At 38.9% G+C, this 27,017-nt stretch overlaps 1 protein-coding gene across 6 annotated transcripts in view; it reads right to left on the bottom strand.

Annotated features, from left to right (window-relative positions):
• Positions 1–27,017, bottom strand: part of SOX5 (SRY-box transcription factor 5) — a 1,174,568-nt gene that overhangs the window by 1,004,359 nt on the left and 143,192 nt on the right. For all 6 annotated transcript variants that reach the window (XM_010805416.4, XM_024991902.2, XM_010805413.4 and 3 more), the window contains exon 2: positions 1,549–1,629. The gene's annotated coding sequence lies outside the window, so the exon portion shown is untranslated. The remainder of the gene's footprint in view (positions 1–1,548; positions 1,630–27,017) is intronic.

Below are 27,017 nucleotides of genomic sequence, written 5' to 3'. Positions count from 1 at the left end.
AGTAATTTGAGAAGTACCCTTCAGCCCTTGGAGGTTCACGAGATGTGTGTTTTCGTGATGCAGGTGTGAGCCGAGGGTGACAGAGCCAGCCTGAAGCCCAAGATGGCCGCCTGGAAGTATTCTTTATATACTCAACATGAGTTCATGTGGGCTGGACTAGCCGAAAACCAGGAGATGAGTAGGGAGTGGACAGCTGCAGGAGAAGCCCTGTCCAAGCCAGGAGAGTTAAAGACAAATGGGCCAGCAGGGGAGCCACCAAAGTCCCCCCAAAGTAGCCAAATGACTCTCAGTTTTAAACATCTGCCAGGCCCTGAAAGCTGGAGACAGGTTAACATGGTACCTGTTCACATAAAAAACATCGCTAAGCCACTCATTTCCTTTTCTTTCCCTTGTTTCAATCCCTTAGGATTTAGCGATAGCAGCCAGCAAATGGGGGAGGAGGTGACAGATAGAGAAAGAAAACAGCACACCCTCTCCCTCTGCAAGAGCCCAATCCAAATATGGACCTCAGAGAGGGGATGAGAGATGATTTGATATTAAATGAACTTGCAAGCTACTATTATAGCCTGAGATCGGACCATTCTAATTTCTGAATGTACACAATGTTTGTGATTTAAAATGTAGATAGAAATTTTTTAAATCTAAGAGTAATCTTACCAGGTATGGAGCCTACTTGAGGCCTAAATTTCATGCAAAGGCAAGAGAATATCCACTTCCCTTTTCCCAGTGCATTTTAAAGAAACAACAGGAAAAAAAATGTAAATTGTGTTTAGATTGATTTCCTAAGTTGTGCTGTTCAAAATATTTTAACAGGGTTGTTCAGTTGCTCAGTCATGTCCATCTCTTTGCAACTGCATGGACGGCAGCACGCCAGCCTTCCCTGTCCTTCACTATCTCTTAGAGTTTGCTCAAACTCATATCCACTGAGTCGATGATGCCATCCAACCATCTCATACTCTGTTGCCCCCCTTCTCCTCCTGCCCTCAATCTTTGCTAAATATGATGGTATAAAATAATGGCAGATGGAATGGATTTTCTTTCTTGGATGAGGTCTGGACCTTTGAAATGACTAAGTGATATATCGCAGGTGGACCTGACCAGGTCTGCCAAGGACTGCCTGGAGTAGCATGACCAGGAGCAATAGAACAAGGCCCAGGGGCTTCACAGTGTCATGCAAGGAGCACAGAGCTCTATGCCACCCCAGAGACTTTCTTCTGGTTCAGCAGCAGCACACCATCATGCATCCAGGGAGTATCTGGAAGAAGCCAAGAGAAGGAAAGGAAAAAATGCTCAAAGAAAGATCAAGGTGTGCCTCAGCAGTGGCTCATGAGTGCTGATGCAGGATAAGAGGACAACCATGACTCGTGGAGAGATGAGAGCATAGGAGCAGATATGTCACCCCTCACCTTCAAAATCTTACCTAGAATTAGGATGCAACCTCAAATTGCTTCCACGTGGCCAGACGAAGGGTTAATATATAATTTAGATCTAACTGTAGAAAATAAAACAAGTTACATTCCTTGCACACTCAGTTGTGTAGACACATACCTGCCACGCGTGGTGAAGCTTGTCCAACACTTCTAAAGATCCTCTTGAAGTGTGTCTTTACACCGTGGATGATTAAGAAGCCTACAAGAGAATCAGAGCTAAGTCACTTAGAGGCAGTTTCTTGGGGTGAGGAGGTTGACTCTTAATTTTTGCTGTGTGGGGAAATGCCAGTGGATGGTATTCAACTGAGCCTGACAGACTACACAATATCCACTACTACAGAACTCTTAAATTCCATCTAGAACATTATAGAACCATCAGCAGAAGGAAAAAAATAGAATGAACCAGCTTGTTTCGTCTGATTTTGAAAATCAAATGTTCCAAATCCCAGGAGAAAACATAGGAAAGGGGAGGAAATGGGGAACTTGAAGTTTCTATCCTAAAAACTCTGAAATTTTTAAAAGCATCAAGTCCATTTCTAATGAGAAAGTGAAAGTAGCTCAGTCGTGTCTGACTCTGAGACTCCATGGACCGTAGCCTGCCAGGCTCCTCTGTCCATGGAATTCTCCAAGCCAGAATACTGGAGTAGGTAGTCATTCCCTTCTCCAGGGGATCTTCCCAACCCAGGGATCAAACCCAGGTTTCCTGCATTGCAGGTGGATTCTTGACCATCTGAACCACCAGGGAAGCCCAAGAATACTGTAATGAGTAGTCTATCCCTTCTCCAGGGGATCTTCCCAAGCCAGGACTCAAACTGGCGTCTCCTGCATTGCAGGTGGATTCTTTACTACCTGAGCTACCAGGGAAGCCTGTTTCTAATGAGAGAAGAAACATAAATCCAAGTAAGGGAATAGATTGCAGTAGGCGGTCCTATTTTAGAGACAGTGTTCAAGGGAAAAGTCGCTCTGCTAAGGTAACATTTGTGCAGAGACCAGGACAAAGTGAGCAACTGGACAGAGGCACTTTCCATGCTGTGGGGACAGCGAGAACAAAGGCGCTGTGGTAAGAACCCAGGAACAGCAAAGAGGCCACTGCGCCTGCAGTGGGATATGTCCAGGAAAGACAAGCAGGATGTGAAGGAAGTAGGAAAGGGCCGAGGAAAGGCTTCGAATTTTAATCTAGAAGCCATTAGAAGGCTGTCTTTGTCTTTAATCAAATATTATAACGTGACACCACTGTGTATTTGCATGCATTTCTCAGAAATAATAGAGAGAAATCCCCTATATCTTTTACCCTGTTTCCCTCAAGGGTAACATCTTACAAAGCTACAGTCCAATACCCAAACCGAGAGATTGGCATGGGTAGAGTTAAGATACAGAATATTTCCATCACCAGAAGAGTCCCTAAGATTGTCTTTTGAGAGCCCTCCTATCCCACCTCCTTCTTAAACCCTGGAAACCACTAGTGTACAATTTCTATAGTTTTGTCATTTCAAAATTATCATACAAATGAAATCATACACAAATCTCTGGTGATTCATCCAGGTTGGGTATCAATACTTTGTTCAGTTATATTGCTCAATAGTGTTCTCTGGTCCAGATCATTTAACCATTCACCCGCTGAAAGCCACTACACTATTACGCTATTTCTAGTTTGGTGTTATATAAGCAAAGCTACTATAAACATTGGCACACAGGCTTTTGTATGAGTAGAAGTTTTCCTTTCTCTGAGATAAATGCCCACAAGAGCAACTGCTGGATTCTATGGTCATTATAAGTTAAGTTTTCTTTAAAAACCTGTCAAACTGTTCTATAAAACGTTCTATACCATTTTACATTCCATCAGCCATGCATGAGTGAGCTGGTTTCTGCAATCCTTGCCAGCATTTGGCATTGTCACTATTTCTTATTTTAGCCATTCTGCTGTCCTCTAATGATTAATGATGTTGAACATCTTTTCATGTGCTTAGATGCTAGCTGTATATATCCTTTCCCATGAAATGTTCCTTCATGTCTTTGGTCTATTTTCTGATTGGATTGTTTCATTTTTTTATTGAAGCATTTTGAAAGATTATATTCTTAATACTAATCCTTACTACAAGTCTAAATATATAGTCTGAAACTACTTTCTCACAGACTATAGATTATCATATTCTTAACACGGTATTTCACAGAGTCCAGTTTTCTGATTGGATTGTTTCATTTATTTTATTGGTTTTGAAAGATTATATTCTTAATACTAATCCTTACTACAAGTCTAAATATATAGTCTGAAGCCACTTTCTCCCAGCCTGTAGCTTATCATATTATTAACAGTGTATTTCACAGAGCCCAAAGTTTTTAATTTTGGTAAGTTGAATTTATCAATCTTTCATTTTATGAATCATGGTTTTGATACAAAGTCTAAAAACGCTCTGGCTTGCCCTGGATCCTGAAGATGTTCCAATTTTTTTCATAAAAATTTTATTTTTAACTTTTATCAATACATTTAAGTTCTTGATATATTTTGAGTTAATTTTTGTATAAGTCTAAGACAGGTGACCCACTCCAGTGTTCTTGCCTTGAGAAACCCAGGCATGGGGGAGCCTGGTGGGCTGCCGTCTATGGGGTCGCACGGAGTCGGACACGACTGTAGCGACTTAGCAGCAGCAGCAGCAGCAGCAGCAAGACAGGTGAAGTTTCACTTTTTGCTTATGGATGCTCAACAGCTTCAGTACCATTTGTGGAGAAGGCCATGCTTCCTCCACCGAACTGGTTTTGCACCTTTGTCAAACATCAGTTTATATTTGTGTGGGCCAACTTCTGGGCTCTCTGTTCTATTTCATTGTTATACACATGTATCCCTCTGCCAAACTCTCATAGTCTTGATTACTATAGCTGTATGATAAATCTTGAAATTGAGTAGATTAATTCTTCCCACTCTATTCTTCTATTTAAAAATTCTTATAACTATTCTGATTTCTTTGCCTTTCCATAAAATTTTTAGAAAAATCTGATCTACAAAAAAGAAAAATTGTGCTGAAATATTGATACAAACTGTGTTAAACCTGTACATCAAAGAGAATTGATATGTTTGTTATGGTGAGTCTTCTAATCCATTAACATGGTATATACCTATTTATTTATATTTTCAATCAGTACTGTATGACTTTTAGCATAGAGTCCTACACATGTTCTGTTAGATTTATAACTAAATATTTAAATTTTTGAGTGATTATAAATGGTATTGTATTTTTAATTTTGGTGCCCAGTTGTTCCTTGTTATTATACAGGAATATAGTTGATTTTTGTATGCTTATCTAATATCCTACTACCTTGCTGAACTCACCTATTAGTTTTGAAAGGTGTTTTTTTTTTTTTTTTTTTAAGTCCCCTAGGGTATTCTACATAAACAATCATGTCACCTGAAAATAGGGACAATTTTATTTCTGATTCCATTCTGATCTCTATGATTTTAATTTCCTTCCCTTATCTTTTTGTACTGGCTGGGAGTTCTAGCAATATATTAAGTAAAATTGGTGAGTGCAAACAATCTTGACCTTGTTCCTTATCTGAGGAGAAACAATTCAGTCTTTCATCATTAAGGGTAATGTTAGTTATAGAATTTATGCAGTCTTTTTCAGATGCTTGGTGTCAAGGTGAAGTTCTCTGTTCTCATTTTTCTGAGAATGTTTATCATAAATGGTTGATTTTGTCAAATGCTTTTTTCTGCATGAATGGATAGGATCATATGGTGTTTCTTCTTTAGCCTGTTAACAAGGTGAATTGCAAGTACTGAACCAACCTTGATCCCTGGAATAAATCCTACTCAGTCATGGAATGTATATATTGCTGAATTCTATTTGTTACATATACTGCTGAATTCTATTTGTTAATATTTTATTAAGGATCCTTATGTCCATGTTCATGAAGAATATTCTCTCTAGTTTTCTTTTTTGTTCTATCTTTATCAGGTTTTGGTATCTCAGTAATACCACTTTCCTAAAATGAATGGTTTTCTGGAAGAGATTGTATAGAACTGATGCTAAACTTCTTTCAATGTTTGTTAGAATTCTCTAGTGAAACCATCTGGGAGTGGATTTTTTTTTATTGTTAAAATTTTTTGTTCAATCTCCTTAAAAGTTTTAGGGCTATTCAAACTATCTATTTAGTACTGAGGGAGTTGGGAGGGATTGGGGACAGGAGGAGAAGGGGACGACAGAGGATGAGATGGCTGGATGGCATCACTGACTGGATGGACATGAGTCTGAGTGAACTCTGGGAGCTGGTGATGGACAGGGAGGCCTGGCGTGCTGCGATTCATGGGGTCGCAGAGTCGGGACACGACTGAGTGACTGAACTGATGTCATTCGAGGAGTTGGTCCATTTCTTCTAAGTTGTCAAATTCATATGCATAGAACTGTTCCTAGTATACACATGTCCCTTCGATGTCTGCAGAGTCTGTAGTGATACACTTTATTTCATTCTTCACATTGGTGGTTTGTGTCTTATCTGTTTTTTTCTTTGTCAGACTTGTGAGACGTTTGTCAACTTTATCAGTCTTTTCAAATAACCAGAATTTTTTCATTGTTTTTCTGTTCCCGATTTTATTAATTTTTGTTCTTATTATGATTTCCTTCATTCTGCTTGCTTTGGACTTCAGGTACATTCAGCTCTTCTTCTAGGTTATCGAACTGTGAGTTTAGATTATTGATTAGAGACTTTTCCTTTTTTCTAATGTATGCATTTAATGCTATAAAACATGCCTTTCAGCACTTCTTTACCTGTGACCCACAAATTTCAATGGTGTATTTTTATTTTCAATCCATTCAATGTGCCATGTTCCTTGAGACCTCCTTTACGGCCCATGGATTATTTATAATGTGTGTAGCTGAATTTCCAAGTGTTCAGAGATTTACATGTTATTTTTCTATTAATGATTTCTAATTTGATTCCATGGTAGTCAAAGAATACATTCTTTAAGATTTTAATTCTTTAAAAAATTTTGAGACTTGTTTTCTGATCCAGGATATGGTCAAATATATTACATGTTCCATGGTCACATTAAAAGAATGTGTGTTCTGTTCCTGTGGGGTAGAGTGCTCAGTGAGTACCAATTAAGTCTGTTGGTCACTGATGCTGAGTTTTTTAATATCTTTGCTGATTTTCTGTCTAGTTTTCTATCCATTGATGAGATAGGGGCATTAAAAATCTTCATTTATAAATCTATTTCTTTTTAAAAAAATATGTCATTTTTTTGCAACTCGGTAATTTAGGGCACACATCTTTAGGATGACTGAGTCTTATTGATGGTGCAACTCTTCTATCAATATATAATATCCCCCCTCTATCACAAGTGTCTACTGTATCCGATATTAATATAGCAACTCCTGCTTACTACTATTAATGTTTGCAAGATACTTTTTACCAATTCTTTATTATCAACTTGCCAATATCACTATATTTGAAGAGATTTATGCTTCCTTGGTGGCTCAGAGGTTAAAGCGTCTGCCTGGAATGCAAGAGACGTGGGTTCGATCCCTGGGTCGGAAAGATCCCCTGGAGAAGGAAATGGCAACCCACTCCAGTATTCTTGCCTGGAGAATTCCATGGAGAGTGGAGCCTGGTAGGGTACAGTCCATGGGGTCGCAAAGAGTCGGACACGACTGAGCGACTTCACTTTCACTTTCACTTTATGAAGATACAGCACTGTAGTTGGGTGCTATTTTTTTAATATGCTCTAACAATCTGTCTCAATTGCTGTATTTAGACCATTTACATTTCATGTAATTATTGATATGTTAGGCCAGAAGTCAATAATTTCACTTTGTTTTTGGTTTTTCATTTCTCTGTTTTCTTTATCTTATTATCCTTAAACATTTTTTATAATTCAATTTTTATTTATCTATAATATTTTTGAGTGTCTTTCTCTATAGCTTTTCTAGTGGTAGCTTTAAGTATGACATCAAACTACATAATATATCATAGTCCGAGGGTGTCATCGTATTAACTGTTTGAGTGAAATATGTCATGAAACATGTCCTACTGAATATTTCTGCAAAAATGTGAGATTTGGTAAATCAAAAATCTAAACATCAGAATAAATGTAGCTATATGAGATATGGTAGTTTTCTCCCTAGACAGTCCTATTTCCCCCTACCTAGAACTACATACACATTCATACCTCCACTAAAAAAGATAATTGAAATGTGAATTGGGATTAGTCAGGGGAAAAAATACATCACTCTGAATTGAAACACCAAGATTTCTGTCATTTGATGTATACTTTTTTGGATAGACAACTTTAAAGATAATGTTTAAGAGAATGTGTTTTATAATACAGTAAAGTGGATAGAAATCTGAAAAATGGTTAAAGTCTGAACAAATGCATTTAGCAAGAATGCAGACCATCAACCAGTCATAATCTGTTTCAATTTTAAGTAGGCTTAAAACAGTTACCTAGGCTATTGTTCACCTTTTATAGAAAATTCATTTCAGAGAGATGAAATTAACTTGCACAAGGTTATGAGAGAGTCAGTGACAAAGTTGAGCATAGCGCTAAGGTCTGATAACACTGAACTCCAAAACCAGGAATAAAAATATTAAATTTTTATCTGTAGTATATCAACAGTCTGCTTAAGAATGAAGTTATGCTTCATTTCCTTAAGGAAGGCAAAATCAGAACATGGCAGATGGAATATCATCACTCATCTACTTTGGAATTTAACCAAGACTCGGGTTTAAATGTACCCAAATGTAGCAATGTGCCAGAAGTAGCAACTGATAGCAAATAAATGGCCCAACCATACCTATTACTGCAGGCACTGGTCCACAAGAAGTTCCCAGCGTGAAACTGTAAGAGCTAGCATGTCCTTTTCCATTGTGTACCAGTGAGTTTTTCCCCATCTAACCAGACTATCACAGAGGAACAAATCTGAAGGACACTGACATATTTTCCACATTATGCAGTTTCTGTTCACTTCAGATGTAAAAACACTTGAGTATGTACAAAAGGGGCAGTCCCCAATTCCTAAAATATTTTTTATACTCCCTGATTCATTTTAAAAAAGATCAAACCTCTAGTTTGTAGCTCTCAGTGACAGGTTTCCTCTTTTAGTCACGAAAGCTTCTATGATCCAAACTTTGGAAAAAATTCTTTCTCTACATCTCCCATTTATATTCACAGTTAGATACTATAATTAAATAATAGAGTTTTGCTTACTTGGGCTCAAATCCATTAATTTTTTTTTTCTTATTTTTACTCATCTCTTTCCTCTGAAATGTCTCCCAGTATTATTATTATCCTTGAGCACACAAATACACAGATGTGTGAATCTATAATGAGGTCTTCCTATTTTTTTTAGGATAGATTTTGCTTTATTAAATGTCTAAATTGTCTCCACTTAGATACTATCTAAATAGGAACAAATGTCCTATCCTACTGAGAAAAAAAGTCATCTTTTAACTGCTGACCTCCTAGCCAAGTATATGTATTATGTTTACTCCAGGGAAAAACTTGGTTCACAAGCTGACTTGGGTTCCTTGACCTGATGCCAGCAAAGGATGAATGTGCTAATGGTCTGCACCAAAGTAAGAATTCAAATGCCCTTCCATTCAAGCCCAGTGGATTGGCCAAATGATAAAGCACCACTCAGCATCTTACACAGACAGGCACCTGCCCTCCTCTCATGTGCTGAGGAGCAGGACAAGAAGACGTGAAGGTCCTAAACACGCCAAGAGGGAAGGATGTGAATTAGATAGTAAAGGTAAGTTACACAGCTGCCACTGCGTCCAGCTCTAACCAGACAGAACTTTTTTTCACAAGAGGAAAGGAAGCTTGCAGAATTCGTATTCACACGTCCAATGCTGTGCTCTCACCACATGCCTATGAGACTCCCTTGTCAACAGAGCTTTTACCTTGCCTTTCTCTCCTTTTCAGGATTCCTACTCCAAATCCCCAGCACACTTAGAGCAATGACCTCAGAGACATTGCTATAGCTGATGCAAATTATATTCCTTTGTTTACCTCCTGGAGTTGGGATGGGAAAGGGACAGAAGTGTAAACGCTCCAAAGGGGCAGCTAAAACCAAACCAGCTGAAGAAAGCTGTGGCTTCACATTTTTTCACTAGTTTGCTGTGTCAATGCCCCTTGCTAATTTAGAATAGCCTTTGTGACGTTTTACATGAAAATGTTAAAAGGTAAACCCCTATGCTGATGGTCTTGGATCATCAGTATGGTGAAGCTATACTTTTACCAGTGAAAAATCAGTGGGTGAGCAGACAACCTATAAATACTTTGTTCGTTGTTAACAGGCCACATTTCTATATAAGAGGACTTACTTTCCTTTCCAGCCAGAGTACAGCAAAGATCAAGCATATACACTATAAAATAACCGACATCTAGTGTGGATAAGATAACACATAAGATTGTAATTCGTTTTACAGCACAAATTATTCCTGATTAGAAGCAAAATCCTGAAAATACACTAAATTCTAAATTTTGAAAACAGAGTAATCCCAAATCATCCCCTCCACAGATATATTAACGACTGAATGGATAAAGACATAAAGACTACATACCAAGCTGTGGAGTAGGCTGGTAAACTGGGTCTCATCCTTTACCTCTGCCCACAGACTGAAAGTGCAGAGTGAACACAGTGTCCAGGCCACCTCTATAAATAAGGTGAAACTCCTGGTTCTTATGTTAGTGTCATAGACAATTCACCCCATCTCTCAGGACTCAGTCAAACTAACTATATATTGTTGAGTAATATCTGTAATGAACTTTGTTAGAGGATGGGGGGGAGAAACAAAGTCATTAAAACATATTAATAAAGAAGCTGTGATCTAACTACTTCAAAGTCAGAAAAGTCATTAGCAGAGAAAGAAGTAAAACAAGGAATGCATTCCAGAATGTTAGGGAAGGAGTTGTTACGACAAAACACGCATTTGTGTGTCAATGTGTAACACAGTAAATAGCACCTAAAATACAAAAACGTCAAAAATGATAGAAAACTCATCTTAGACATTGGAAATTCTTGGATCAGAAGGAAATGAACAGGAAGAGTTAGAGTCAAATGGTGGGTGGTCTCTCCTAGAAACTGAGAGGACAGGAAGAACCTGAAGAGCAGGGTCGGCTGGCAGGCCTAAGCAAGAACAGGGCAGGCACTGGATTGTGGAAGGAGTCAGAGATAATAGGGCTGCACACTTTGATTTCAGGAGCTCAAGAATCAGGGCTTCAGCATCCACAGCTCAGTTTGTCCTGGCTCAGTCTCCCCAGGTTGACCAAGGGTCTTTCTGTTGACAGATCTTGGATTAGTCCATGTAACATACTCATGAATCTCCAGGTTCTACTCAGCTACCTCCCCAGGCAATGGAAGGAGATTTCAGTGGCCATTGGGCTTTTCCTCTGCAAATTTCTCCCCAGCGACAACATCTACAATTTCTTTGTCAGGTGTGCTGTCTCTGGAGCCACAAAAAGCTATGAAAGTATTCAAATACAGAGATCTGGGTGAAAAAAATATACATATGGTGCCTGAAACACAACCTTAGGAAAGCAAATCCAGTTACTCAACTAGCGTGTAATAACTTCAGATGATGGTTCATTTCCTGACTTGGTAAAAAAGCTGAGATTCTATGAAGCACTGAGTATCTGCAAAGGACTGCTCCTGAAGATACATAAAATAAGGTCCGCATAGAGGAAGCTATTTTTATTGTAATCACTGATACTCAAACACAGTTTAATAAAAAAAATACGACAATATAGAAAAGGGATTACCAGCATAAACTCTGGCATTTATGCTGAGTTGAATCTCTCTATGTAGGTGATCTTGGACAAGCTACTTCATCTCTAAGCCCAGGTCTTATCTGTAAATTAGAAATAATATTAGCACTTACCAGAGTCATTGTCTACTCAGCATCTCACTGAAAAAACCACGCTGCTGCTATTCTCAGGCCTCATGGTTCAAATAGGTTTGGCCTACACCTCACTGTGCTGCATTTTAGGGATGACTGTTCAGGCCTGAGCAATCACTGTCCACTTCTGAGAAGCCATGGGGTTCCCCATCACCCCAACAATGGCCAGAACACATTCTCTATCTCCCTTTCCTTCTCTCTCCCCCTCTTGTTCACTTGTGTGCACTCTCTCCCTCTCTTTCCTCCTCTCCCTCTCTCCCACCCCCTCTCTCTCCATTTCTCTTGTTTTCTGTGACTGACTTTACTGAGGACTATTCACACCAAATAATGTTACACAAGAGGAAAGCAATGCTAAGACGTGAGATGATAGAGCAAGATGAATGCCTGGAGATATCCTGAGAGTTTAAAGGTTATGTCCTGTTAGAGTACCACTATACTCCCTTTCTTACTTCAACTATTTTGAGATAGTTCTTTGTCTAACCTACCACGTGGAGTTTTTCAATATGTATGTGAGGAAGAAATGAGATAATGACCATAAACACATATTACTGTGTTGGGCATATAGCAAATGCTTAATAAATGTGAGCTATTTTTATGTCCAGAATGAGAGATTCTTAAACTTGCTTTTCTAAGATGACCACATGAAAAGAAACAATTTTCACGGGACTCATTAAGATATCAAGGGTTTCTATTTTCAAAAAGGTCATAATCAATAATAAAAGATGTTAATAATAGCTCAAAGACATAGAAGAAGTCTCAAAAGACAGCAGATGACTTGACCTGAATAGAAAATACTTAAAGTATTCAGAGGAAAGAGAAAAATGAACCTCAGGCTGGCCTGCTTGCCAAAAGGCATCACAGACATAGTGTTGAGCTGGGTTTTGAGGAGCAGAAAAGATCTGAAAAGTTGGAGGGAAGAACAGACAATATTCTAGCCATGAGTCTAGAAAAATTTGGGTGATGATGCTAGAGCCCAGGACACTCTTTGACCTATAACACCGGGCTTGAGAGGAAGGAAGGAAGAAGCCATCAAGGGAAGCTTAATAAAAAACCCAACGCAGATGACGGTTCTTAAGGGCAAGTTTAATCATATTTCAAAAACATTGCTTTTCACTGAACTCACCGGAGGTAAAAAGGTGTAACATTAGGTTGCTCATGCAATTCACACTCATTTAAAAAATCAGTGAAATTTTTGGAAAGATTTTTACAACCAAATCACACCTCTTTGGATATATCATATTGATTTTTTTTTTCCAACTGTAATTGCTCATTATTTTATTCACATTCTACAGCAAAAAAAAAAAAAAATGAACATACAATTGAACAAATAAGCCCTAAGGCATAATATAACAGATATTGTCATTTTCTCCTCAATATCCCTTCCTTAGCACGTTAGAGCTTTGCAGTTTGAGGAAGTGAGCCCGACTTCTGCAGTAGGTCCTATTAAATTTAAGGGAACCACGGTTAATCCCATCCTCCTTGCCAGTGATGGCTTGGTGAACCCACACCTATGCTGCTGTTGCTGCTAAGTCGCTTCAGTCGTGTCCGACTCTGTGCTACCCCAGAGACGGCAGCCCACCAGGCTCCCCCGTCCCTGGGATTCTCCAGGCAAGAATACTGGAGCGGGTTGCCATTTCCTTCTCCACACCTATACTAACCTATGAATGGCATTCTCCTGGAATCATGGTTTGAATACAGGAATGGACATATGACACAACATGAGACAATGAAACATAAGTGAGATTTGCTTCTGGGAAAACATTTCTTCAGTTTTATGAGAGAACCCTTAAAAGAGATGGTCTCTTTTCTCAACCTCTACGGGTGTCAGAGCTGGAACTGCAGATGCAACCTGCTTTCAATTTAAGAATAAATCTGACATACAGGGGAGGGCAGAGCTCAGGGAACTGCAGAGATAAGACGCGGAAAGCACAGGACAAGTTCAACCCAATTATCTGCCCTACCTCTAATGTCTGACTGTGTGAGATACCATGTTTCTCATTAATAAATCTGGTTGGGCTTTAAAAAAAAATACTATCCTAATTTCTTTAAAAATACTTCCAATGACATGAGTATCTTTGCAAATGGCTGTGATCCAACAGGGCTTCCCAGGTGGTACTAGTAGTAAAGAACCCACCTGCCAATGCAGGAGATGTAAGAGAGGTGGGTTCAGTCCTTAGGTTGGGAAGATCCCCTTGGAGAAGGAAATGGCAACCCACTCCAGTATTCTTGCCTGGAGAATCCCACAGACAGAGGAGCCTGGCAGACTACAGTCCATGGGGCCACAAGGAGTCAGACACAACTGAAGTGACTTAGCACGCAAAGATGCACGCATGCACACATGATCCAATGCTTCACCTCATTTCATGGCTCTCTGGTTAGTCTTAGAGCCTCTAGAAGACCTGAAAGAGCAGAATCAGGACAGGTAAACAGGAAGAGGAGAGGTTCTATATGTATCTGTAAGCACTGGTTGAGGTGGTCCATTTCAGATGGCAGAACACCATCCTCTGAAACAACGGAGTAGTTAGTTGTCAGAGTCACACAGATTGGTCCAGGCATTCTTGTCAAAAGACGGCCCAACAAAACTGAACATAAGCAAGGTTCTGATAAACACAAAAACTTTAGATCTTACAGCTCCACCCTTCCTCTTTCCTCCTACACAGCTGCTAAGAGTAGGGGCATTTTATTCCCTGGTCATATTAGGAAAAAGAGTTCCGTATGGATGATGCACAGCCTAAAAAGGGGTTTCTGAGCAAGCAAATGTTATAAAATCTGTAACATTCTACATTGCGCTGCCAAACAGTGCTGTGGGGTGCAGAATCCCAGGACTACAATTAACTGTTTAAGCCAAATATGACATGGGCATATTAGCTCAGTAAAATGATGATATTTGCTCCCTAATTTTTTACTCCCTCATTAAAAAAAATCATTTTAAATGTTAACCTCAGAAATACATAAGTAATATAATGTATATGACAACTTCTGAGGAAATTAGAGTAGCAGATAAACACTGATAAATAGCGATCAAGATGAAGCAGTTAAGCTAAAAAAAAAAAAAATGAAAAGCAGAACTCAGTGTGTAAGAGGCTGTAAAAACAGTCACTTGTAACAGATTCGATCCCCTCAAGCCAAAGAACCAAACACAAATACAAACTGTGAAAGAAGACTCTTCCCACGGTACTAAGCCAAAGAAATAATAAGATCAGAATGATTTTTAATGTATACAATGCGATTGATAGCTAGAAAACGATACTCATCCATGGTTGAAACACGGTTCTCTAAAAATATTAGTAAAACTTCTGATGGACTTCACATATGTTAAAACAACTTTAAATGTATTTTTAACGTGAAATTTGAGAACCCCCAAAATAATAAATACTTCAGCACTAGAGGTGAAAATTCTAAGCACATAAACTAGCACTGTCTGTTTAGGCTTAAATAATGACCAAATCAATAGAAATGAACATATGAACATATCTAGTGCTCAAAACACAAGACTGCTTAGAGAAATAGATGGGGGCAGGATACATACAAAATTCAGAACATCTTGACATACCATATAGAAAAGAAGCTAACAAAGATGACAACAGTTATGTCAAAAGTACTCAGAAGCCAGTTTGAAGAGGTTTGCATTGGTCAAAGATGAGACAATTTGAGCTCAGAAGGTATAAGAACTGCAACTGATTAAGCCCATCAATATGCTTAAATTCTTGAGTTCACAGTGATACTTAAAAGGAATTACTTGGTTATATTCTAAGGATGACACAAAGTTGTTCTACCTAAGTGGTAAAATATTCCCCACCTTCAGATGAAATGCATTCCTGTTCTCTTCTTGTTTGATACCCCCCAAAAGCTAAATAAGATACAAACTTTTGTTACTGTTGTTAAAAATCTATTAGCTCCAAATATTTGACTTTGTTTGGGTTTCCCAGGTAGAGCAGCAGTAAAGAATCTGCCTGCCAACCCAGGAGACACAAGAGACCAGGCTTGATCTCTAGGTTGAGAAGATCCCTTGGAATAGGAAATGGCAATCCACTCCAGCATTCTTGCCTGGAAAATCCCATGGACAGAGGAGTCTGGAGAGCAACAGTGCATGAGATCGCATAGAGTCTGACACGACTGAGCACACATGCATTTTGCTTTGTTTATAAAGATAATGGGGCATTCATTATACTAAAATATTCTCTCTTTTCTCTGTAGATACTATCAAAATGAGTAGACAAATGTACTGCTTCTAATATTTCTTTTTTTCTGCAAATCAAATAACCCCATTTCCAACATGAGAGACTGTTGGCTACATTTTATGCCACCAGTCCTCATCAAACCTGGACAAAGGGCATTCTTCTACAAGGTTTATCATTATTGCAGGTTGGTCACAGCTACAAATTTAAAAGCTCACTGTAAGCCTATCTGTAAAGGTTGACTGCATGCAGACCTTAGTCAAGGTAACATCCGTTCTACAGAACCCAAGAATAGGTCCACGGAAGTCTAGACAAATAGGTGCAACAATGAGTAGGAGGAAGATGTTTACTGCTTTTAATGAAAATTATTCATTACACTCCTTGCTGAGGTTTCTTCACCCACACATCACAAGTGGCATGTCAAATTTCAAAGGTATTCTCAGAAAGTGGTCTATATAAATAACGGATATGATCAGAGTACCAGTTTTGATCAATATTTGGTTGTCCTCTGTACTTTTCATCCCAGTGACATAAGGAATGGCCAGATGATTAGTTCTAGCAAAGAAATATGAGAAGGGATGTTTGTTGTTCTGGAATAAAGTATTTAATTGCCAGTGTTCAACTTCTCAGCCCTTTCTCCTTTGACTTGGGAGTTCATGGAAACAGATGTATATAAAAATGCTATAAAATTGAAATTTCAACAGCTGGCCACAGGACTGGAAAAGGTCAGTTTTCATTCTAATCCCAAAGAAAGGCAATGCCAAAGAATGCTCAAACTACCACACAATTGCACTCATCTCACACGCTAGTAAAGTAATGCTCAAAATTCTCCAAGTCAGGCTTCAGCAATATGTGAACCATGAACTTCCTGATGTGCAAGCTGGTTTTAGAAAAGGCAGAGGAACCAGAGATCAAATTGCCAACATCCGCTGGATCATGGAAAAAGCAAAAGAGTTCCAGAAAAACATCTATTTCTGCTTTATTGACTATGCCAAAGCCTTTGACTGTGTGGATCACAATATACTGTAGAAAATTCTGAAAGAGATGGGAATACCAGACCACCAGATCTGCCTCTTGAGAAATCTGTATGCAGGTCAGGAAGCAACAGTTAGAACTGGACATGGAACAACAGACTGGTTCCAAATAGGAAAAGGAGTACATCAAGGCTGTATATTGTCACCCTGCTTATTTAACTTATATGCAGAGTACATCATGAGAAACGCTGGACTGGAAGAAGCACAAGCTGGAATTAAGATTGCCAGAAGAAATATCAATAACCTCAGATATGCAGATGACACCACCCTTATGGCAGAAAGTGAAGAGGAACTCAAAAGCCTCTTGATGAAAGTGAAAGTGGAGAGTGAAAAGTTGGCTTAAAGCTCAACATTCAGAAAATGAAGATCATGGCATCCAGTCCCATCACTTAATGGGAAATAGATGAGGAAACAGTGGGAACAGTGTCAGATTTTATTTTTTTGGGCTCCCAAATCACTACAGATGGTGACTGCAGCCATGAAATTAAAAGACGCTTACTCCTTGGAAGGAAAGTTATGACCAACCTAGATAGCATATTCAAAAGCGGAGACATTTCTTTGCCAACAAAGGTTCGTCTAGTCAAGGCTATGGTTTTTCCTGTGGTCATGTATGGATGTGAGAGTTGGACTGTGAGGAAGGCTGAGTGCTGAAGAACTGATTCTTTTGAACTGTGGTGTTGGAGAAGGCTCTTGAGAGTCCCTTGGACTGCAAGGAGATCCAACCAGTCCATTCTGAAGGAGATCAGCCCTGGGATTTCTTTGGAGGGAATGATGCTAAAGCTGAAATTCCAGTACTTTGGCCACCTCATGCAAAGAGTTGACTCATTGGAAAAGACTTGATGCTGGGAGGGATTGGGGGCAGGAGGAGAAGGGGACGACAGAGAATGAGATGGCTGGATGGCATCACCGACTCGATGGACGTGAGTCTGAGTGAACTCCGGGAGTTGGTGATGGACAGGGAGGCCTGGCGTGCTGCGATTCATGGGGTCGCAAAGAGTTGGACACGACAGAGCAACTGAACTGAACTGAAGCCAGTCTACGGTGTAAAACTGACCTGCAGAATCACCTATAATCACAACAGATCTTGTAAATGAGATTTTAGGATTGTTTATAACAGCAGCATAACTTATTTTAACCTAAATGATGTGCTAGAATACTGCATTTTCCCCAAATATCCTTCTCACAGACATCTAATAAAAATTACCCACATACATCAATTTACTGAAGCCAACCAAAGTTGCTAAATTCTAAAAATGTAAGGATTTAGAATTGATATTTTCAGGACTGTGACTTGTTTGCAAGTATTATCTATATTTTATGAATTTATTCTAAGATTTCTCTACTAAACAGAGAATGGCACGAATATAATGCGTAGCAGCCATTCTGAGCCAAGTTCTACCTTAAGAAGTACAGAAGAACATAAGGTAAAGAGCAGTGGCTGGTGACACTTTATAAAGTCACTCAAGTCTCAACTGATTCTGAAGTAAACTGATAAGGCCTATATTTTCTTAACCTCCTAATCCTTGGAACCAAAAGCACTTGGTAAATGAAATTTTTCTTTCATGATTTCCTCAAATCTACTTGCTCTGATTAATCTAGTATATACTACCAAAGAGCACTGAAATGACAAAAGGTTCATTGTGAGATCTCAGCAAGACTCAATCCAAGACTTTTGTTTGATGTTTTCCCTAGGTAGGACTACTAGAGAAATTTTAAAGTGGAATTTTGTATCCTTCCATATTCAGAGAGCATTTCGTATAACAAGCGGGGTGTAAAAATCATACAACGTTTCCAGGAAATACAATCATCTTTTACCCAAAGCCTCAGCAATCAACAGTTTGCAATACCATTCCCTGTTGAACACCCAGGTATTTACTTGGGTCATGAACCAAAATGGCAAATGCCCAGATATTTCTATTCAAATATTTCTATTGATGGATGTCACAGGGGCGTAACTGGACGCGGTGGTGACAGCAACGGACACATCATTGATTTGAGGGCGGCTGAGGACTAATGGACTCGTTTCCTCAGCCATAAGGGTGTCCTAGGAGGTCTGTCCGCCCAAAATGACCTGGTGGCTTTTGAGAGCCCCAGGTACCACCTGACATTGCACAATGATAGAGCGGCATGGAGAGTGGAGATAAGGGCTCCAGCGCAAACCTTTGCCAGGAAAATCCACAACATTTCACTTTTAAAAAAAGACGGTGGGTAATAATTTTATAGGTTAATTATTCCCTTGGGCTCCACAAAGAGCTAAAAAATATATATTTATATAAGATCAACAGCCACCAATCCGCTACCTGTGGCCCCTAAAAAATATTATAGTGGAATTCCAGGAGCACAGAGTATGAGCATCTCCAAATTGTTGAGAAAAGGACCTTCAGCCTAAGAATTGACAGCACAGCTTTAAGAACAGATAAAGGACTGCCTCAAGGATCTGTCTTGCTTCCTTACTTTTTTTAAAGTAATACCTTCATTTGCATAGTAATAACCCAATTATGGTAAGATTAGGTGACAGGAATCTCATTATTGCTATTTCCACAAAACAGTCAATATTCTATTCAATATCTTTTAATGTTACACACCTTAAAACATAATTATTTCAATATACCCTCATTCATCTTTAATGTAATTTTCTTTTTTAAAAACCTTGCCATAATTGTTGGTTTCTATGGAATATATTAGTGTTTAAACAAGCACTTTTCCCCTCAGGCTGCTAAGAGAACAAGCAAAAGCAACCAATAGCTTGGGGATATTTCTGCCATTCCTCCCTGCCTCCCACCCTAACCAAAAGTACATCCACCAAAAAACCAAAGACCAAAACACTGCTACTGAAAACCTACTATAACAACCTCGGCACTCTTTCCAACATTATACTTTCCCCTTCCTCTCTTTCACTTCAGGCTCCACAAAAGATGCTTCCATAATGAATTTTGGTCTTAAAGCTACTTTGAAAGTGTTAGCAAATACATTCTGTTAAATTTCAATATGATCTGGGCTCTTTACTTTGTGTTTTTTTATTTTCCAGACCACATTGTCATACATCAAAAAAAAAAAAAAAAAAAACTCCCACATCCGAGACAGCTGACATACTGGGCCAACCATCTGCCTGGCACAGGTTTACCTGCCATAGGCTTTTACAGTTTCAATTACAAGATAATCAGTACAATAAGTGGCTGGTTACTAGATTAACGGTGGGAACAAAGCAAGGGAAACAGAGGAGCAAGAGATAGGACTGTCTACATTAAGAGACTACAGAGCCATGCATGCTATTACTTCACAATGATATCAAAATTAATGTAGAGTGAAAATAGCAGTTAGATTTTGTCAAGAGAGGAAATCATATCAAAGGGCTGTGGTTTGGAATCTGGAGTTAACGCTCCTTGACTAGTGGCCCTGCCGACTACACATTCTTGAGGATGTTAATCTGTCTGTACTTTGTGAATGAGCACTCGTTATTCATGAGTGTAACAATTAATTTGTAGAAAGAAGTACTTTATTCTTTAGTGGATACCAACCAAGTTTTCTCAAGAGATAAACTTCAGCCACCATGAACATGATTCATTGGTAGGTTTTACATGTTCTGATGCACAGAAGCTCAACAGGCTGACATGCTCCTGAGAGCTCGCCTAACCACAGCCTCACCACCGCACATCCACACCAGCAAACCACACCCTGCTCTTCCCATTCTCAATCGCTGAATGAAACAGCAAAGCTGGCCAAACACCCTTCTGCATGCTTAATGAATTTCAGGGGACAGTAACTATGCATTTGGTCATTTATTTTACAAGAATGGGGAAACCACCATTTTTTAAAAGGAGTTTGGCTGCTGTAGACCACTTTTCTCCCCAAAGAGAAACTGTAAAAGCAAATTTCTGATTTAGTAGGGCTTTACTGGAATAAGGATGTGTGGCTAATCTCTTTCAAGTCGCTGAACTGCTCCTCCAAAACTACTCATACCAACAAGAACATGAGTCAGACGTTGACTACAACCCCCACACCCACTTCCTCAGAGAAGAGTAAATTCAGGGCACATTTTGAGTCAAGATCACCAGTCTTGGTTTGTGGCTAAGGTAGAACCAGAATTCAGGTCTCCACACTGCCATCCCAGATCTCTCTCCATGTCTTCTCCCATGTTATTCACACTCCAGACTTCATGGGAAGAAAGGCAGCTACACTGCACTGACTGAACGCAGTTGTGTCTATCTCTCAGTAAGGAGCACCACCCACAGATGGTCAATCAAAAACACCAAAGAGCAGTAACTGAAGTCAGCATTATATATGAGGTATCAGACAATGGACTGTTTTTTATTAAATGTCAGAACTTCCATTTACCTTTGAAAAGCTGAGGTCTAAAAGATATAGAAAATTGCTCCAGATCACAAAATAATCAGTACCAGAGTTAGGAGCCAGACCAATCAAAACCAGGTCCATCTTTAAAAGAAAGCATGTAAGTTGCTGTCATAAAAAGTTTACACATACAATCTACTTTGCTTTTGGACCAGACTTTCATGACTTTGTAGTTACTGACTACTCCAGACACCCTCTCGTGGTGCAGAAAGACTGTACCGGGTGAAGGTGGCCACAGACCATTCAATCTCAAGCCACCCTAGCTTTGGGCATATTCCCTTTTTCTGTAATGCCTCCCCCTATTCTGTTGCCATTATCCTCATTATTTATTTACTAAACTGTTATTCATGCCTCAGGGCTTCCCAGAGCCTGCCTGCCAATGCAGCAGACTTAAAAAGGATGCAGGTTCCATCCCTGGGTCAGGAAGATCCCCTGCAGGAGGGCATAGCAACCCAATCCAGTATTCTTGCCTGAGAAATCCCATGGACAGAGGAGGTTGGTGGGCTACAGTCCATAGCGTCGCAAGGAGTCGGACACAACTGAAGCAATTTAGCACGCACGCACGCACATTCATGCCTCAAAATCCTGATAAGCTCAGCTGTGAAGCCTTGTCCTACCCCCCAACACCTTCCAAGAGAGCTAACCTTCCTCTCCTCTGTGACTTCTGAACATTTAAAAGCTATATTCATTTACTGAATGTCATTTTTGTTGATGTGCCCTCTCCCTTGAGGAAGGTTCCTTGAGGACATTTATTAATTCAGATTGGTATCCATAATACCTATTAGCAATATACCTGAAACGGAGGTGTTGTTTTACAAATATTCAACTAAAGATTAATTCTTAAACTAAAGATACTTGTAAAAATTCACTTATAGCAACTATCACATCCTATCCTGCATGGTAAATTCTTAGGTATGCTCTTTCTATATAAGAAATAGTTCATATCTTTTTCCTTGCACCACACCAAGAGCACCTTACATATTATATCAGGTGTTCCAGAAATGTTTGTAGATTTGAATTCCTTACAGGGTGAAAAAATGGAGCAGGGGGGAGGGCAAATAGGTGAAATCTTACAGACTGCCTTAAACCTAGTTGAGGATAATAGCAAAAATTTCCCTTCCTGAGTCACCTTCAAAGCATGAGGTTTTATTAATATCATGAGAGGGTGTAGAATAAGTACATTTAGTTAAAAATCCGATGACTGAGTCCATGGCAAAAGTGATACTTTTTGTGAGGATTAATTGAGTGCAATCTTTTATCTGTTTCTATTCAGCATATGTACTATGTATCTGCTATGCATCCAAGGACAGCTGCCATTCTATTTACAGCATTATCTAAAAATGGTAACATTAAATCCATCTTCCATCTCTTTGAGATCTTTTTCAACCACAGAATCATCTCAGATGTTCTGCTTTTAGAGCAAAATATATGAGGTGTGAATGTGTATAACAGTAAAAGACTAACAGGCAGAAATCCACGATGGTGGAATTATCCACAGGGGCTTGATAAAACTCCTCCTTTTCCTATCTCAAGACAAGTGAGGGCAAGGAAACTAGAAAACATCAGGGAGCAAATTTAAAAGTAGAAACCCCTGCCCTTACACCCCTATCAGGAGGCAAGGAGACTAAATATTGGTTTTTTTTCAGGGCTTTGCTACTATAGGGATTTTGAACATAGGCTGAAAAACAAACAGCAGAGGTGTGTGCTAATAAACCTTCCAAATACTACAGTGCATTCCAGACTTTTTTGAGAAAGTTAATCTTTCAGCTATTGTGAAGGGGAAAAAAGCTGTTACAATGCTAATTATTTATTGTAACTCTCCACATCACACATCTCAACACAAATCCTCTTGTTAATTTCACTGACAGTGATTCTCAAAGGAGGCACATACCTGGTTCTACATAGGAACATATAGTACTGAACGTCCTGACCAATCTGAACAACTTGGAAAACTTTTAATTCTTTTAATTTCTCTTTTACTGAAAATTAAAAAAAAACATAAACTGTTCTGTCATTTCCCAGCTTCAGGTCCATTTTCAGAATCAACGTGGCAACTCTACATGACAGGACAGGAGGCTGTCCTTTAATGATAGGGATCAAGTAGTTTTGAGAAAAAAGTAAAAGTTCATTTAAATTCTTCCCTTAAAAATTTAAGAGCTTCCCTGATGGCTCAGAAGGTTAAGAATCTGCCTGCAAAGCAGGAGATCCAGGTTTGATCCCTGAGTTGGGAAAATTGCCCAGAGAAGGTATTCTTCCCTGGAGAATTCCATGGACAGAGGAGCCTGGACTGGTGGGCTGCAGTCCATGGGGTTGCAAAGAGTTAGATACGACTGAGCAAGTGACACCTAAGAAGTTAATTTGCTCATAATGCCACTGGTCTGATGAGTATGGAAGTCCTCATTCTAAACATATCTTGCAATGTGGAAGCAGTATGGTGAACTGGTTAATAGTGTACAGGTGGAGCCAGATTGCTTGGGTTCAAATACTTATGCTACCATCTACGAGCTGTGTGACTTTAGACAAGATTAATAACTTTCCGTGCCTTACTTGTGTGGTTCTGAGGAATAAAGTCAGCACACGTAAACAGCACAATGCTGGAACAGTACATGCCATGTAGCACAAAATCAAAAGTTGTTACTTATTTTTATTATTAGAATCACACTCAAAACTCAAAGATAAATTAACTGGTTTCGACACTTCTCAGTAGGGATGGGGTAGAAGAGATGGGCACAAGAGCTTCCATAAAAGAAATCACAATGATTGATTTGCTAGGTGTTGCTTTCTCATCTAGCTATTCTCTTGGAACAAAAAAATGTATGTATCTGAACACAGGCACCAATCTCTCCATTTCAAAATCCGAGTCTTTATAAAAAGGCATGTTTTGTAGATCATCCAGTGTGTTCTTTAACAATGTCTGAGGCAGGTAAATATACAAATGCTTCTCTGTCAGTCAACTTCTAATTTTTTTTTTAATTAAACAAGCAAAAAAATGCTAAAGGATCATCAGAATAAATTCCAGTGCACATGTTCCATATATATGTTCACAGTTTGACAAATGACAACTCAATAAAGAAGACCAGTGTGGTAATGAGACATATATCCTATATCTGCCATTGGCATTTTCACTTATTCCACAAGTTAGGTCAGGTGAAATTGAAATGACTAGTTATCAAATTTTCACTGACATGAAATTCAAAAAAAATTTTTTTATAAAAACCAACATTATTCCCAAAAACCAAATCCACCAACACAATTTTTTACCATGTGTTTAACTCTAAAATTTACATTATCATCATTCATCAAATCATTTTCGGAAATCTTGGAGAAGCAATTCAAGTACACATCAATAGTCTATTTGAAACACGGTCTAAAAGTTAAATAGTTGAATGTGGAAAATACACATTATGCCTCTTTTTAAAAAATCTGATGAATACTTTCTGCAAGACACCCAAATCATCAAATCATTCCTGTTATTAATCTTGGGCATTTTCTGACTGGCAGGGCTTCCAGAGTCTGTCTTTAAAGAACCATAAAGCTTTTAAAATACAGTTACCCATACTTTTATTACCAATAAGACAAAAAGGTATGTTTTCAAAAACTAGTATAAAAATTTAACCATAACAAGATTATATTTAAGGAAATTCTAAAAATATGTATATAATATTTATGTGTGTATTCAAGATGTAAAATTCATTAAACCTAAGAGTATCAATAAAATTAAAATGATTATTCACCCTATGAGGTAAAGCATAAAAATAATATATATATATGTATATGTGTGTGTGTATATATATATATATATATATATATATATATAAAAGCTATGGGCAGGAGGAGAAGGGGACGACAGAGGATGAGATGGCTGGATGGCATCACTGACTCGATGGACGTGAGTCTGAGTGAACTCCGGGAGTTGGTAATGGACAGGGAGGCCTGGCGTGCTGCAATTTATGGGGTCACAAAGAGTCGGACATGACTGAGCGACTGATCTGACCTGATCTGATCTGATACAAATGTACAGGCTTCCCTGGTGGCTCAGACGGTAAAGAATTCACCTGCAATGTGGGAGACCTGGTTCGATCCCTGGGCTGGAAAGATCCCCTGAGGAAGGCATGGCTACCCACTCCAGTATTCTTACCTGGAGAAGCCCCATGGACAGAGGAGCCTGGCAGGCTACATACAGTCCATGGGGTCGCAAAGAGTTGGATACGACTGAGCGACTAAGCACAAATACATACAGTTATGACCCCCTGCTGAGGAAAACAACAGTGCTTCATCACGAGGACCCCAGTCCTAGGAGTTAAGAGACCATTTTCTGACTTTATTGTATTCTCCTTGTTGATGCATTATCAACTACATTTCCAAGACACAAATTTTTATTTGGATTATAGAAGCCAATCTTGCATATAACTTATCTTCAAGGACCATTCACAAAATAAACTTTGTAAATCTTCCTTTGTCAGCCATCAGCAGGAACTTTACAATTTTTTTTTTTTTTTGGAACTTTACAATTTATGTGAAGATATTGGACAAGATGGTAGCATCTTGATTCTGCTTATTTCTCAGTTCTGGGCCTCAATCTACTCATTCTTAAAATCAGAATATTGAACTGGATTATGTCTGAATTCTCTTTATACTTAAAAAATTGTATAATTAGATTATCCTTTTCCATACAGGAATTTAACCAAATTTGGCTTTATTAAAGAAAAGATGGTCAAAATGTGCTCCCCATCTCACAGAATAGATACAAAACAAAAAGCTGTCTTAGTAATTTTCAAGACTTCAGACTCATCGTTCATCTACTGTAGACCAGACAATGTACATCTATATCTCAGATGATAAAACAGAGGCTCAGAGAGATTAAGCAATATACCCAAGATTACAGAGGTAGTAAGTGGTAAAACTGGGATTTCAAGTCAGGCCTTTCTGCCTATAAGGCTTGTATGCTTTCCATCTCAGCAACAGGTTCATTGAGCACTGTGATAAGTGAGAGGAAGTTGAGTTGAAAATGTTAGTCACTCAGTCATGTCAACATGGGGTCAACTTTTTGTGACCCCATGGACTGTAGCCTACCAGCTTCCTCTGTCCATAGCATTCCCGAGGCAAGAATACTGGAGTAGGTTGCCATTTCCTTTTTCAGGGGATCTTCCTACCACAGAGATTGAACCCAGATCTACCACATTGCATGCAGACTCTTTACCATCTGAGCCACCAGGGAAGCCCAAATGAGAGGCAACTCTATTGCTAACGCTACTAAGTAGTCCACTGATGCTAAAGTCTCCATGTCTCCCTACATTTCTTACAATAAGTTCTATCCATTCCTTGATACCCAAGATGAGAGTTTATATGTTTAATAGGGAAGTAAAATTCAAGTATTCCACACAAGCTAATGGTGGCTGGATAGAGAAGCAGGAATCAAGGTGAGTGACTTGGTAGCTGAATATGCATTTTTGATGATAATACTACCTCTTGAAAATTACTTGGAGAGTTTGCCGAAGCAGAGAGAAGAAATGGAAAGCGTACTTCCTAGTGCTTTTCAAACTGGACTTCAGGATCTTCTCTGTGAATTGCCAGAGGAAAATTATTCTTCTCTTTCCACTTGGCTTAGGGTTTCCTCACAGCCTCATGATAATATTATTCCACCTTGGGAATCTCAAAGATTGATCAATCAGACATTAAGTGAGGAAGTCCTTTCAGTGTGACATCTTACTATATATTAATATATTCTAAACGTCCTCACTGCATTGTGTTGCAGTTTTCAACAGAGGCTGGAATCCAAAGACTTGGATTCGAACTCTGGTTCTGCCACTTACTAGTGCTGCGTGTTTGGATGATCTAATAAACCTCTCTGTGCTTCAGGTCCTTGTCCATTAAAGAAGGATCCTGCTAGGAAGCTCAAGGAATTGTTGCAGGAGTCAAATGATATATGTTAAACATTGAGAATAGTGCTTGTCACATTATAAGCCCCCAATAAAATTTAGCTGCTAATATTATTATCAAAAGGCAATAGGATATGAGAATTCATATTTTTTATATTAATAGCAACTCTGATGATAAGGTACTGTTCCTAGTAGCAGTATTCTTAGTGGATGGAAAAAAGTTGTATTCTAACAAGCTGCACACAAAATCCAAGG

The sequence above is a fragment of the Bos taurus genome, chromosome 5 (assembly GCF_002263795.3).
Source record: "Bos taurus isolate L1 Dominette 01449 registration number 42190680 breed Hereford chromosome 5, ARS-UCD2.0, whole genome shotgun sequence".
In the NCBI taxonomy this organism is placed as follows: Eukaryota; Metazoa; Chordata; class Mammalia; order Artiodactyla; family Bovidae; genus Bos; species Bos taurus.
The sequence above is the reverse complement of the archived record's forward strand: the minus strand, read 5'-3'. Positions and strand labels throughout refer to the sequence as shown.